Below are 11,224 nucleotides of genomic sequence, written 5' to 3'. Positions count from 1 at the left end.
AAGCAGAGTTCCGTGCCCAGCAGAAGGATGAGGAGTACGTGCTGCATACTCTTGGTTGCTTTATTTACAGTTCAAAGCAGTTATATTACAGAAAGACATCTTGCCTCTGCCGGAGCAGAAAAGCATCCTCTCTCCTCGACAGCTTGGAGAGAAAACAACACAGTGAAAAACAGGAAACCAGTGTACGTCACATCCAGTCTCCCTTTCCCGTGAGAAACTCCAACAGTACAGTACAGACTGTGGAATGTAAACACCTGTCTCGTGACAAGCCCTTTCCCTGCACAGTGAAGGAAAACAGAAACCAACACCATTGCCCTTCCCTTGCCTGCTGCTGTCAATAAAGATTTGGCCTGATTTTCTCCCATCACTGTTATACAGTCTGGGGTTTTTTGCTGCTCTCATGGGTCACATAATGCGCCTACCTGGACAAACTAGGCAGTTTTCAGGGGCAGCAAAGGAAGCCCATTCTGAAATGTGGGGTTTGCCCTGCTTTCCATCAAGCTCTTTCAGCAATGCTGTGATCCGCCCTGTCACTGCCGAAAAGCTGCCAGAGATATCCTTTCAAACATGACTGAGATTGCTAGCCTTTAAAAAGAAACACATCAAGCAGACTCGGCAAACGGCACATCAGTATTGCGTTCTGCAGAAGGAAGAAGCCTTGCTTGTTGATGCCTGAGGTTCACATCATTCCAGAGTGCAAGACGACTCAGCAATTCAATCAAAACTTCTTTGGGGATTTGCATGTCAGTTGTGACTCTCAGTTGATATGGGCAGAATTTAATTTGTCAGAAGCTGCTATCTCCCTCAGCCATGATAATGAAGTATAGCAGGGCAGTAGTATTGTCTCAAGGGGCGGGGGGAGTGTCAGATTGGCTGGCTACTAGTTACAGAGCATTTGTGGAGTATCCCATGTGGGCTGTCACTTTTGATAGGCAGGTCTTTGCCCTCTATTGTTGCGAATCAGAATTGCTCTGTAGTATTTGTAGCCCTACACCTGCAAAGGTGAGGGACGCGAATGGCGCTGTGGGTTAAACCACAGAGCCTAGGACTGGCCAATCAGAAGGTCGGTGGTTCGAATCCCCGCGATGGGGTGAGCTCCCGTTGCTCGGTCCCTGCTCCTGCCAACCTAGCAGTTGGAAAGCACGTGGAAGTGCAAGTAGATAAATAGGTACCACTCCAGTGGGAAGGTAAACGCCGTTTCCGTGTGCTGCTCTGGTTTGCCAGAAGTGGCTTAGTCATGCTGGCCACATGACCCGGAAACTGTACGTCGGCTCCCTTGGCCAATAAAGCGAGATGAGTGCCGCAACCCCAGAGTCGGTCACGACTGGACCTAATGGTCAGGGGTCCCTTTACCTGCAAAGGTAGCAAAATGGGGTGGCGGTGAGCTCTTAGGAACCTGAGGAAATGGCTATTGATGGTGCCAAGCAGTTACCTCAGGGTCGGCCCACCCATGAGGCAGGGTGAAGCAGCTTCCTCAGGCAGCGGAAACCAAAGAGGTGGCACCCCCTGTGGGCACCCTGTCTACTTCCGGGGCTGCTGGAGAAGCGGTGTTGGCTTCCGGCGAGATGTCACTGAAATCTCATGGAGAGCACAAGATCTCGAGAGTTTGGTGAGATCTCACTGGAACCACTGCTTCATGGGCGCTGTTGCAGAAGCCCAATAAAGGAAGCGTTGGGGCAACAAAATAGGATTTGCCACCCCGAGTAGTGTTTCTATTGCAGAATAAATCAGGGCCCATGAAAGGCTGGGACTCTGTTGGTCTCCTTACTCATAAGCCTGTGCAATTCTTGGGAACGGATACAATAATCCCTTTGCGAACACTCATGCTCTTGGGGTCAACAGTGCTGTCGGTTGGCAACTCAAGTGTTTCCTCAAAAATAGCTCAAAGACTTTATTTTTCTTGGAGATTTTGCTTATGAGCTTCCCCATGGCACCTGACCACACTGCGAATAAAATGCTGGACTTGGGTGGGTCGTTGGTCAGACAGATCAAAGCTCCTCGTCATATGTTTTCAGTGCTGTAGTGGCAAATTCTGGAGTGCAGGTGATCTTCATGACAACCCCTTCTGAGACTATACGCCAATACTAATTTTTTCATCCCATGTAGAAATTATGGATTGAACAATGAGCCAACTTTTTCACTCCAAACCACCACCCAGTTTGCTTATTGCCCAGCCAGATGAAGAGTTCTGGTGAACTCAAAAGCTTGCTAACTTTTACGGGACATTCCGGTTGGTCATAATAAAGGGACTCTGGCATTTTGTCAAATAAAAGTAGTAGTTTATGCCTCAGCCCTGCGTGCTGATAGAGCCTCCCTCTTTAGCTTAGGTGTGCTTCTTTGGCCCCACAACAAAGGGGGACAGGAGCCATGAGACATCACGTGGCATGCTGACGTCACGCACGTCGCGCACGTCACAGGGGCACGTTGCCACTAGGGCGTATTCACTGTTATAGGCAGAGGAACCAGGAAAGGACATTACACTCTTGTTAGGAAGTTAGGTTTCTTAACTGGGCGTTTTATTCATTTGCAATGATAGTGATTATGATCGCTGTTCTGTTTGATGTTATATTCCATATTTATAATCCAATTTCTTCCATCCTCACTTGTACAAATAATAATTTGAACTAACATTCAGAGGAGATGATCAAAATGATCACCCTCCCAAAACTAATCTACCTATTCCAAACCCTCCCAATCTGGATTCCCCAAACCCAACTCCGCAGATGGCAGAGAAAACGACACTCCTTTATCTTCTCACACAAAAAACCAAGAATAAGCCCCACATACCTGCACCTCCCCACCTCAGAAGGAGGATGGGGAATCCCCAACATAGAAGCATATTACAGTGCCAACCAAATACGCCATATTATCCCATATATACTAGAAGATGAGACAAAACAATGGATACACCTAGGGAGGGACATAATTGAAAATACCTGCACCACAGCATACCCACTCCTCCTAACATTCAGAGGAGGGTTGCCAAATCATAAATGCAGAGAAGAAAATTTTAAATAAAGAAACTGTTGGCTCCCCTCCCCGCCCACCATCTTTTGCACCGAATGAGGTCTTATCTCAAGTTAAAACCTTACAGTCCTTGCAGTTGGTTTGTTACGCTGTTTGTGATCTCATCACTTCTAAAACACACCTGTACTTTAATCCAATTAAGCTCTAATTAACAGGATAACCTCTGCTTCTTAATGGCGGTGTAGGAGGGTTTTCAGCAGGCGAAGTGCTTTTACACTCACCACTTCCCTGCCTCACACATTCTATGCTGGAGGGAGAGCCAGGTACCAAGATGAACTGCGAGTGAAGCACATCCCTCCCCATCCCTGGGGGGAATTTGCAAGGACAATTACACTCAATCATCCTTGTTTTTCTTTCGCCAATGATCTCCCGCTGTCGTGGGGGCTCCATTAAGGCAGAGTGGAACCGGAAGCCGTTTTGTACACAGCCTCAGCTCTTCAGAACTACCTACCAGAATCCTCTTGAAATTGAGGTTAGTCCACACTATTTAAGCATCAGGTAAGGTTCGATCAATTATGGAAATGAACTTGCTTTATCACTGACTACTTCTAGGACCTCAAACATGAAGAGGACGTCAGTGACGTTTCCCGAAAGCCACTTGACGCAGGCATCAAGTAAGATTGCTCTGACCTGTACCTTAGCAACCAGCTGGTGGTTGTCTAAACAAGACAATTCTACAGGAACCTCCAACAAGGAAGAGAGCTAAATAGAAATGCTGCTGGCTTCAAGGATATCTAGTTTGTTGCTTCTCTATTTTATTTTATTGGTACTGAATTATCTGCCCATTGAATTTTCTTCCCAAGCAGATTTAGGAACAGTCTAAGGAAAAGCGAGGCATTCCGCGATCAAATCAGAAACCAGGATTGCTTCTGAAAATATGGGACTGTCCCTGGAAAATAGGGGCGCTTGGAGGGTCTGTGATGTTACTTACATATGTGTGATCCATGTCATTGCTAACTTGAATACAGGACAGACTTCCTGGCAGCCATCTAATTGTTTTTCTCAACCCTCAGTTCTAGTTTATAGTGTTCTCTTTCTCCCTTGATGTTTGCAATTCTTTACTTGTTCCCTCTGTATCCGGGAAGTGAGTTTAAGGCCTCCATGTTCCTTTTTGGTTAAAATGGCCCAAGAGTCTCTTAAATGTGAAAGTGTGTTGGGAACAAGTCGCTCACTTGGAAATTCTGCGTTTATCATGACTTCACTCCTGTCCATTGCTTCTCTCTCTTTCTCTCTTTCTCTTTCTCTCTCTCTCTCTCTCTCTCTGTCTCTGTCTCTGTCTCTGTCTCCAGTACAGTGGTACCTCGGGTTACATACGCTTCAGGTTACACACTCCGTTAACCCAGAAATAGTGCTTCAGGTTAAGAACTTTACTTCAGGATAAGAACAGAAATCGGGCTCCCGCGGTGCGGCGGCAGCAGGAGGCCCCATTAGCTAAAGTGATGCTTCAGGTTAAGAACAGTTTCAGGTTAAGAACGGACCTCCGGAATGAATTAAGTACTTAACCTGAGGTACCACTGTACTGGCCTAGCAGAAGGGTTAAAATTCTGGCCTGTTTAACAGATATAGATGTTGTCACCAGCTCAGCCTCTGTTATTGATTGCTCTTCCATCTGACCTTTGGAAAGGCACTGTGCAAACACAGTGTAACAAAAAGCATTCATCTCCAATGTTTCTCTCTTCCTTTCTTGCAACACATTCTTGACACAGAAATGCATTAGTGGCAGATTTACTCCACTTCAGGAGTGCCAGCTTGCCCTGCGACTGTGGGTGCTTGGGGCCGTGGGTGCCACGCAGTGTGCATGGCCCTGACACCGAAATTTGTGGGTGCCCAGCCCCTTCATGGGGAATTTTGTGGGTGCTCAGGGGCCCAGGGAGTTGGCACCTATGCCCTGCTTCATTGTTTGTTCTGGGATTTGTTCATGCTGATATTTGAATACTCCCCAGTGTTAAAGCAAATAATCAATGAACAACCCTCCCTGCACATAGAAAGCAAGCAGGTCAGGAAGAAAGATAGCCAGGAACCTTCTCCTTGACATGAATATTTATTATGTGCATGCAGATTGTGTTTCGCTTTTAATGTGGAGTGCTTTCACATATGTGATCCTCCTGAACCCTCTGGGATTGCAAGTGAGCCCCAGTCAACTCAGCAGGACTTAAACTGCATTCAAACACACAGGGTCAGTGCAGATACCTTGACTCACTTGTGAAACGTCCGTCGTGAAGTTGCACTGACGATCTGTGGAACTTCTAAATGTCCCAGTGGGGGTAGTCAGTTACAGACTGCTTTTCAGGTGTAGTGTGTTGGCTCCAGACTTGGATACATTTTGAGTAGGCCCACACTGGAAGCAACAGGACTTGGTTTTAATGGGTTTGCTCTAAATATGAGCAGGTCTGGATCCAACTCAACAAGGATCCCCTTCATGCAAAGAAAGGCTGGGGGAGCAGAAGAGCGGAATGGGGGAAAAGTGGAATTTCCATCTGGGCACAGACATTATACATCCTGTGCCGGGATTTTCTGAGACAAACCAAGCACGACATCTTTCAGACTTTCCTGTTTGGGCAATCCGGTCTCCCTAAACAGGATTCAGCAGATTTTGTTTCAACACTTCTCAAATGGTGAATTGTTTGTAGTAGAACTGGTTTGCTGTGGTATTCAGCTGATGATCAAGCAGTATGGACCTTATTTCTTGGAACCTGTAGATCTGGCACAGGTTTGGGGCTGCTTCCTGGAGATCTGTTTATACCGTCTATTACCCACAAGCAAATAAACGTTCAGCACAGTCATGTCTTGATATCAGGGACATAGTGTTCACAGTGAAATTCTATTTCTTTTCATTTTCTCTTAGGAGATGACTCCATTTCCTGTTGCTCCGTCTCCCTGGACACAATAAACAGAAAGCAGAATAGATTAATTACCGGTCCATTTACTAAAGGAGAGGTTATCAAGAGGCCTGCCTGAAGCAAGGCAACCTCACACCCTCCAACATTTCTGTCATGAAAACAGGGACGTTCTGTCCATATTCTCCAACATATCTCCAATGAAAACATTTTGGGTAGAAAAAGAGGTGCTGGAATTCCTGATGAACACCTTCCTCGTTCTCTTAGAATGGCAATAGTGCCCACCTGAGAGGTGCTGGAACTGAATTGCGGTGAGTTCCAGCCAGTGGCGTAGCGTGGGTTGTCAGCACCCGGGGCAAGGCAAGTAATTTGCGCCCCCCCCCCCGCTGCACTGTCCCTCCCCCAGATAGTCCCTCGCTCTCTCTCCGCACCGCACCGCACCGCACGCCTAGCACCCTTCCCTCCACAGTGGGCGGCGACCCAGTGGCTCGGATCGGATTTGCACAGCCAGCACTGCAGTGAGAGAGAGTGAGTGAGCCAGGTAGGGGCAGAGAGCTGCGAGTGCGAGCGCCCCCCCTGATGTTGTGCCCGGTGCGGCCGGCCCCCCCTGCACCCCCCACGCTACGCCACTGGTTCCAGCTGAAAAAACACACTGTGCACACCCTGTTCCATACCCTTCAACAGTCTCTGACAAAAATAGGGATGTCCTAAGGGAAAGTGGGACATTCCGGAATCAAATCAGAAACTGGGATGTAAATCCAGGACTGTCACTGGAAAATAGGGACACTTGGGGAGTCTGCAGCCTTACCCCTAACTTCCCCATTCCAGAACTCTCCAGATCTTGTTGGACTATGACTCCCATTATCTTTGACCATTTGTCACGCTGGTTGGGGCTTGTGGGAGTTGCACTCCAAAATATGAGGAGAGCATTAGGCTGGGGGGTGCTGCCCTTGCGCCTAGATCTCAAGTGCATGGTTTGGGGGGGGTGTATCAAAGAGTTCAAGGCACTTTGCATATGCACAGATGCATGTTTCTTTAATATTGGTTTGCACATTCCAGGGCTAAATCTAGGAGCTGAAAATAAGATTCTGGAGCTCAGATCCAGTGAGTTGGGCCTGAAATTAGGCCATATTGTCACTCTTTTTCAGTACAGTGGTGCCCCGCAAGACGAATGCCTCGCAAGACGGAAAACCCGTAAGACGAAAGGGTTTTCCGTTTTCAGAGGCGCTTCGCAAGACGAATTTCCCTATGGGCTTGCTTCGCAAGACGAAAATTGACGAAAATTTTTGAGTTTTTTTTCCGCTTCCCAACCCCTTTTTCTGGAGTGCTAAGCTGCTAAAAGCCTTTTAGCAGCTAAACCGCTAATCCCTTAAGCCTTTAATAGGCGTTAATAGCCCTTAAACTGCCAATAGCGCTAATAGCGCTAATCCGCTAATGGGCTTGCTTCGCAAGACGAAAAAACCGCAAGACAAAAAGACTTGCGGAATGGATTCTTTTCGTCTTGCGAGGCACCACTGTATGCTTTTTGGGAAGCAAATGCAAGTGTGTTCTCAGATGAAGGGAAAGTGGAGATAGCAGGAGGGCCAAATCCCAGAAACCTTCATTCAGAAGAAATGAATGTAAAATAGATTGACTGGTAATGTTAATCTAGTATGGAGAAAAGGAGACTGGTAATCTGACTCAAAAACTCAGATTATTACTTCTCTATGTCCTCCTATGTAAAATGTCCTATACGTACATGTTTGATTAATTAGTTTAGCGACAGGGAATTCTAGTAAAAGATAAAGGACCCCTGGACAGTTAAGTCGAGTCAAAGGCGACTGTGGGGTGCAGCGCTCATCTCACTTCAGGCTAAGGGAGCCGGCGTTTGTTCACAGACAGCTTTCCGAGTTATGTGGCCAGCATGACGAAACCACTTATGGCGCATCAGAACACCGTGACAGAAACCAGAGCGCATGGAAACACCGTTTACCTTCCTGACACAGTGGTACCTATTTATCTACTTGCACTGGCATGCTTTCGAACTGCTAGGTTGGCAGGAGCTGGGACACAGCAACGGGAGCTCACCCCATCACGGGGATTCAAACTGCTGTCCTTCTGATCAACAAGTCCAAGAGGCTCAGTGGTTTAAACCACAGCACCACCCTTAAACAATGCTGTAAATTTTTTGGGAGGGGTGAATATTTTGGTAGATTTTTGTTTATCAGAATTTAGGCTACAATTAATGCAGTATCGTACCACTTTAAAAAGTCACGGTTCACCCCAAGGAATCCTGGGAACTGTGGTTTGTTAAGGATGCTGAGAGTTGCTGGAGACCCTGACTCCCTTCACAGAGATACCATTTGCATTGTGTTTTAACATTTAATCCAAGGACCTCTGATTTCAATAGTTCTACTCTGAGCATGCCTAATATTGTATATCACACATATTATTCTAAGGACTTGGTGTTTTATTTTCTGCCAAATCATAAGGTCTGCTCTGGTCAGACCTCACCTGAAGTACTGTGTCCAGTTCTGGGCACCACAGTTCAAGAAGGACACTGACAAACTGGAACATGTCCAGAGGAGGGCAACCAAAATGGTCAAAGGCCTGAAAACGATGCCTTATGAGGAATGGCTAAGGGAGCTGGGCATGTTTAGCCTGGAGAAGAGGAGGTTAAGGGGTGATATGATAGCCATGTTCAAATATATAAAAGGATGTCACATAGAGGAGGGAGAAAGGTTGTTTTCTGCTGCTCCAGAGAAGCGGACACGGAGCAATGGATCCAAACTACAAGAAAGAAGATTCCACCTAAACATTAGGAAGAACTTCCTGACAGTAAGAGCTGTTCGACAGTGGAATTTGCTGCCAAGGAGTGTGGTGGAGTCTCCTTCTTTGGAGGTCTTTAAGCAGAGGCTTGACAACCATATGTCAGGAGTGCTCTGATGGTGTTTCCTGCTTGGCAGGGGGTTGGACTCGATGGCCCTTGTGGTCTCTTCCAACTCTATGATTCTATGATTCTATAATGGCATTAGAACCCTGAATATTTGGAGCACAGAAGCTGGTGTCTGAACAAAAATCTTCTAGTTGTAACTCTGGCTGCCAGCATTGCATTAACTCCTTCTCCAGATAGCTCCCTAATTTGCCTATCCAACAGAGAAGAGAAGATTTATGCATATCAACATAAAACAAACATCCCCCCCTCTTTCTCTCAAACATGCAGAGATTATTGTAGTTTGCATTATGCAATCACATACACTTATGAATTGCATCACATGAATACTTTGACAAGGAAAAATGCAAATGTTGCATCCGAATGAACGTTTGGTCATGTAGACAACAATAATTTTGAAGGAAGACGGAGAAATGATTATCTGTCTTCTGACAGCCATTAAGGATCCATATTAGCTATAATTGGAAAAGGAAGGAACAAACAACTTTTCAATACTTATTGAAAAAATTGGATGCACTAAGCATGATGAAGCTTATAAATTATGTCAAACAAGAGAAGGAAGAGAAGATGAGGATACAGCTGTGAACAAATGGAGCCTGTTTTGCTATGTTCTCAAAACTGAAATCTACTGTTGTATACAGCCATAGGAGGTGTTAGGTATTGCTTTAAGAACATTGTGGGAAGCATTATTTAATGAAGGAGGATTAATTTGCTTCATTGTATCTCTAGAAGTATTAATATTCTTGATCTGACCTTTTATAATTCATCCATTTATCTTCGATTAAGGATAATGGGACGCGGGTGGCGCTGTGGGTAAAACCTCAGCGCCTAGGACTTGCCGATCACATGGTCGGCCGTTCGAATCCCCGTGGCGGGGTGCGCTCCCGTCATTCGGTCCCAGCTCCTGCCCACCTATCAGTTCGAAAGCACCCCGGGTGCAAGTAGATAAATAGGTACCGCTTTATATGGGAAGGTAAACGGCATTTCCGTGTGCTGCGCTGGTGCTGGCTCGCCAGAGCAGCTTCGTCACGCTGGCCACGTGACCCGGAAGTGTCTTCGGACAGCGCTGGCTCCCGGCCTCTTAAGTAAGATGAGGGCACAACCCTAGAGTCGGACACGACTGGCCCGTACGGGCAGGGGTACCTTTACCTTTTTAAGGATAATATATGCAAACATTCATTTTCTGTTGTAAACAAAATAGTAAGAGAGAGAAAGAGAGAGAGAGAGAGAGAGAGAGAGAGAGAGATATTAAAATAAATAAATGTTTGCCTGTGGATGGACTACATATCAATTTCCTCTCTGAAATAATCCCAATCTCTGGCAGAGGTATCTACATGCAGGTCTTGCTTTACGGAAGTTAGCTATGTGAAAATTCACTTATCTGAACACAAGGCATTGGTACCCAAACCTGGCTATGCACACCACAGATTCAGATATTCAAACAGAGAGCATTTTTCACTTCCTTGTTGCTTATTGTTGGCTGAGAAATGGAAGGAAGAGGAGCAATCAGACAAATTAGAGGGTTTCCCTTTTCTTTCTTTCTTTCTTTCTTTCTTTCTTTCTTTCTTTCTTTCTTTCTTTCTTTCTTTCTTTCTTTCCTTTGCTTGTTTGTTCTGCTTTCTGGGCCCAACATTCCATGCTGAAAACGCATTAGAAACTTTTGCATCTGAATCAATGGACATCATCGACTCATTTTGCAAACTCTCGCCTAAAGAACAACCTCCAGGGAACGCATTGCCTTTGGTAAGCAGGTCCTGTTTGTAACAGCAGCACTTTAGCTTAATAAAAAGAAAATAATAGTAATGGTAATAATGTATTTCTGTCTCTGTTTTCAAATGTAAGTTGCTGGGTAACACTGTAGGTCACAAGTGACTGATGAGTCCAATAAATGATAACAACATCAACAGCAGGAGAGCCAAAGTTTAGGCACCCTTGTTCTGTAAGTAGGGGTGTATGTGTGGGCAATATGTAAGGGATGTGATTTATAACTGAGATTGCCATGGGAGGCAACTTATTTATTTATACAAAAAGAAGTTTAAACTTCACTTTTGGAGGAGCAAAGGCCAGTGGAATTGTTAGAGAGTGGCTAAAAAGGGTCTGAATCCCAGGACCTTCCTTCTCCTGCACCAACTACAGAGCCAATGAAATCACAGCCACTTTCCAACTTAACCTGCCACACGCAAATTATGAATATTTATGACCTAGCATATACATAAGAGGACCTCAGCAGCAAAATCTAAGCCCTGGCAGCAAGAGACAGAGTCCCCCTGCCCCCCCCGAGCTCTGAAAGGCTATCAAAATTTGCATATGTACTTCAAAATTAGAATATGTTTATGCAAATTTTCATTACAGGCCTGTGCTCCGAGTCTGTTAAGTGCCTAGCAACCCCCTTCTGCAGTAGATAAGCTCCTACAAAAAGTGTAAACAA

The 11,224-nt window shown here is 45.7% G+C and overlaps 1 protein-coding gene across 1 annotated transcript in view; it reads right to left on the bottom strand.

Annotated features, from left to right (window-relative positions):
* Positions 1 to 1,292: 1,292 nt before the first annotated feature.
* The window catches only part of HS1BP3 (HCLS1 binding protein 3), a 132,209-nt gene continuing 122,277 nt past the window's right edge, over positions 1,293 to 11,224 (bottom strand). The window contains exon 8 of the transcript XR_014508965.1: positions 1,293 to 1,353. The gene's annotated coding sequence lies outside the window, so the exon portion shown is untranslated. The remainder of the gene's footprint in view (positions 1,354 to 11,224) is intronic.

Source organism: Podarcis tiliguerta, assembly GCF_965153285.1.
Source record: "Podarcis tiliguerta genome assembly, chromosome: 3".
Taxonomy (NCBI): domain Eukaryota; kingdom Metazoa; phylum Chordata; class Lepidosauria; order Squamata; family Lacertidae; genus Podarcis; species Podarcis tiliguerta.
This window is presented reverse-complemented; position numbering and strand designations above follow the sequence as displayed.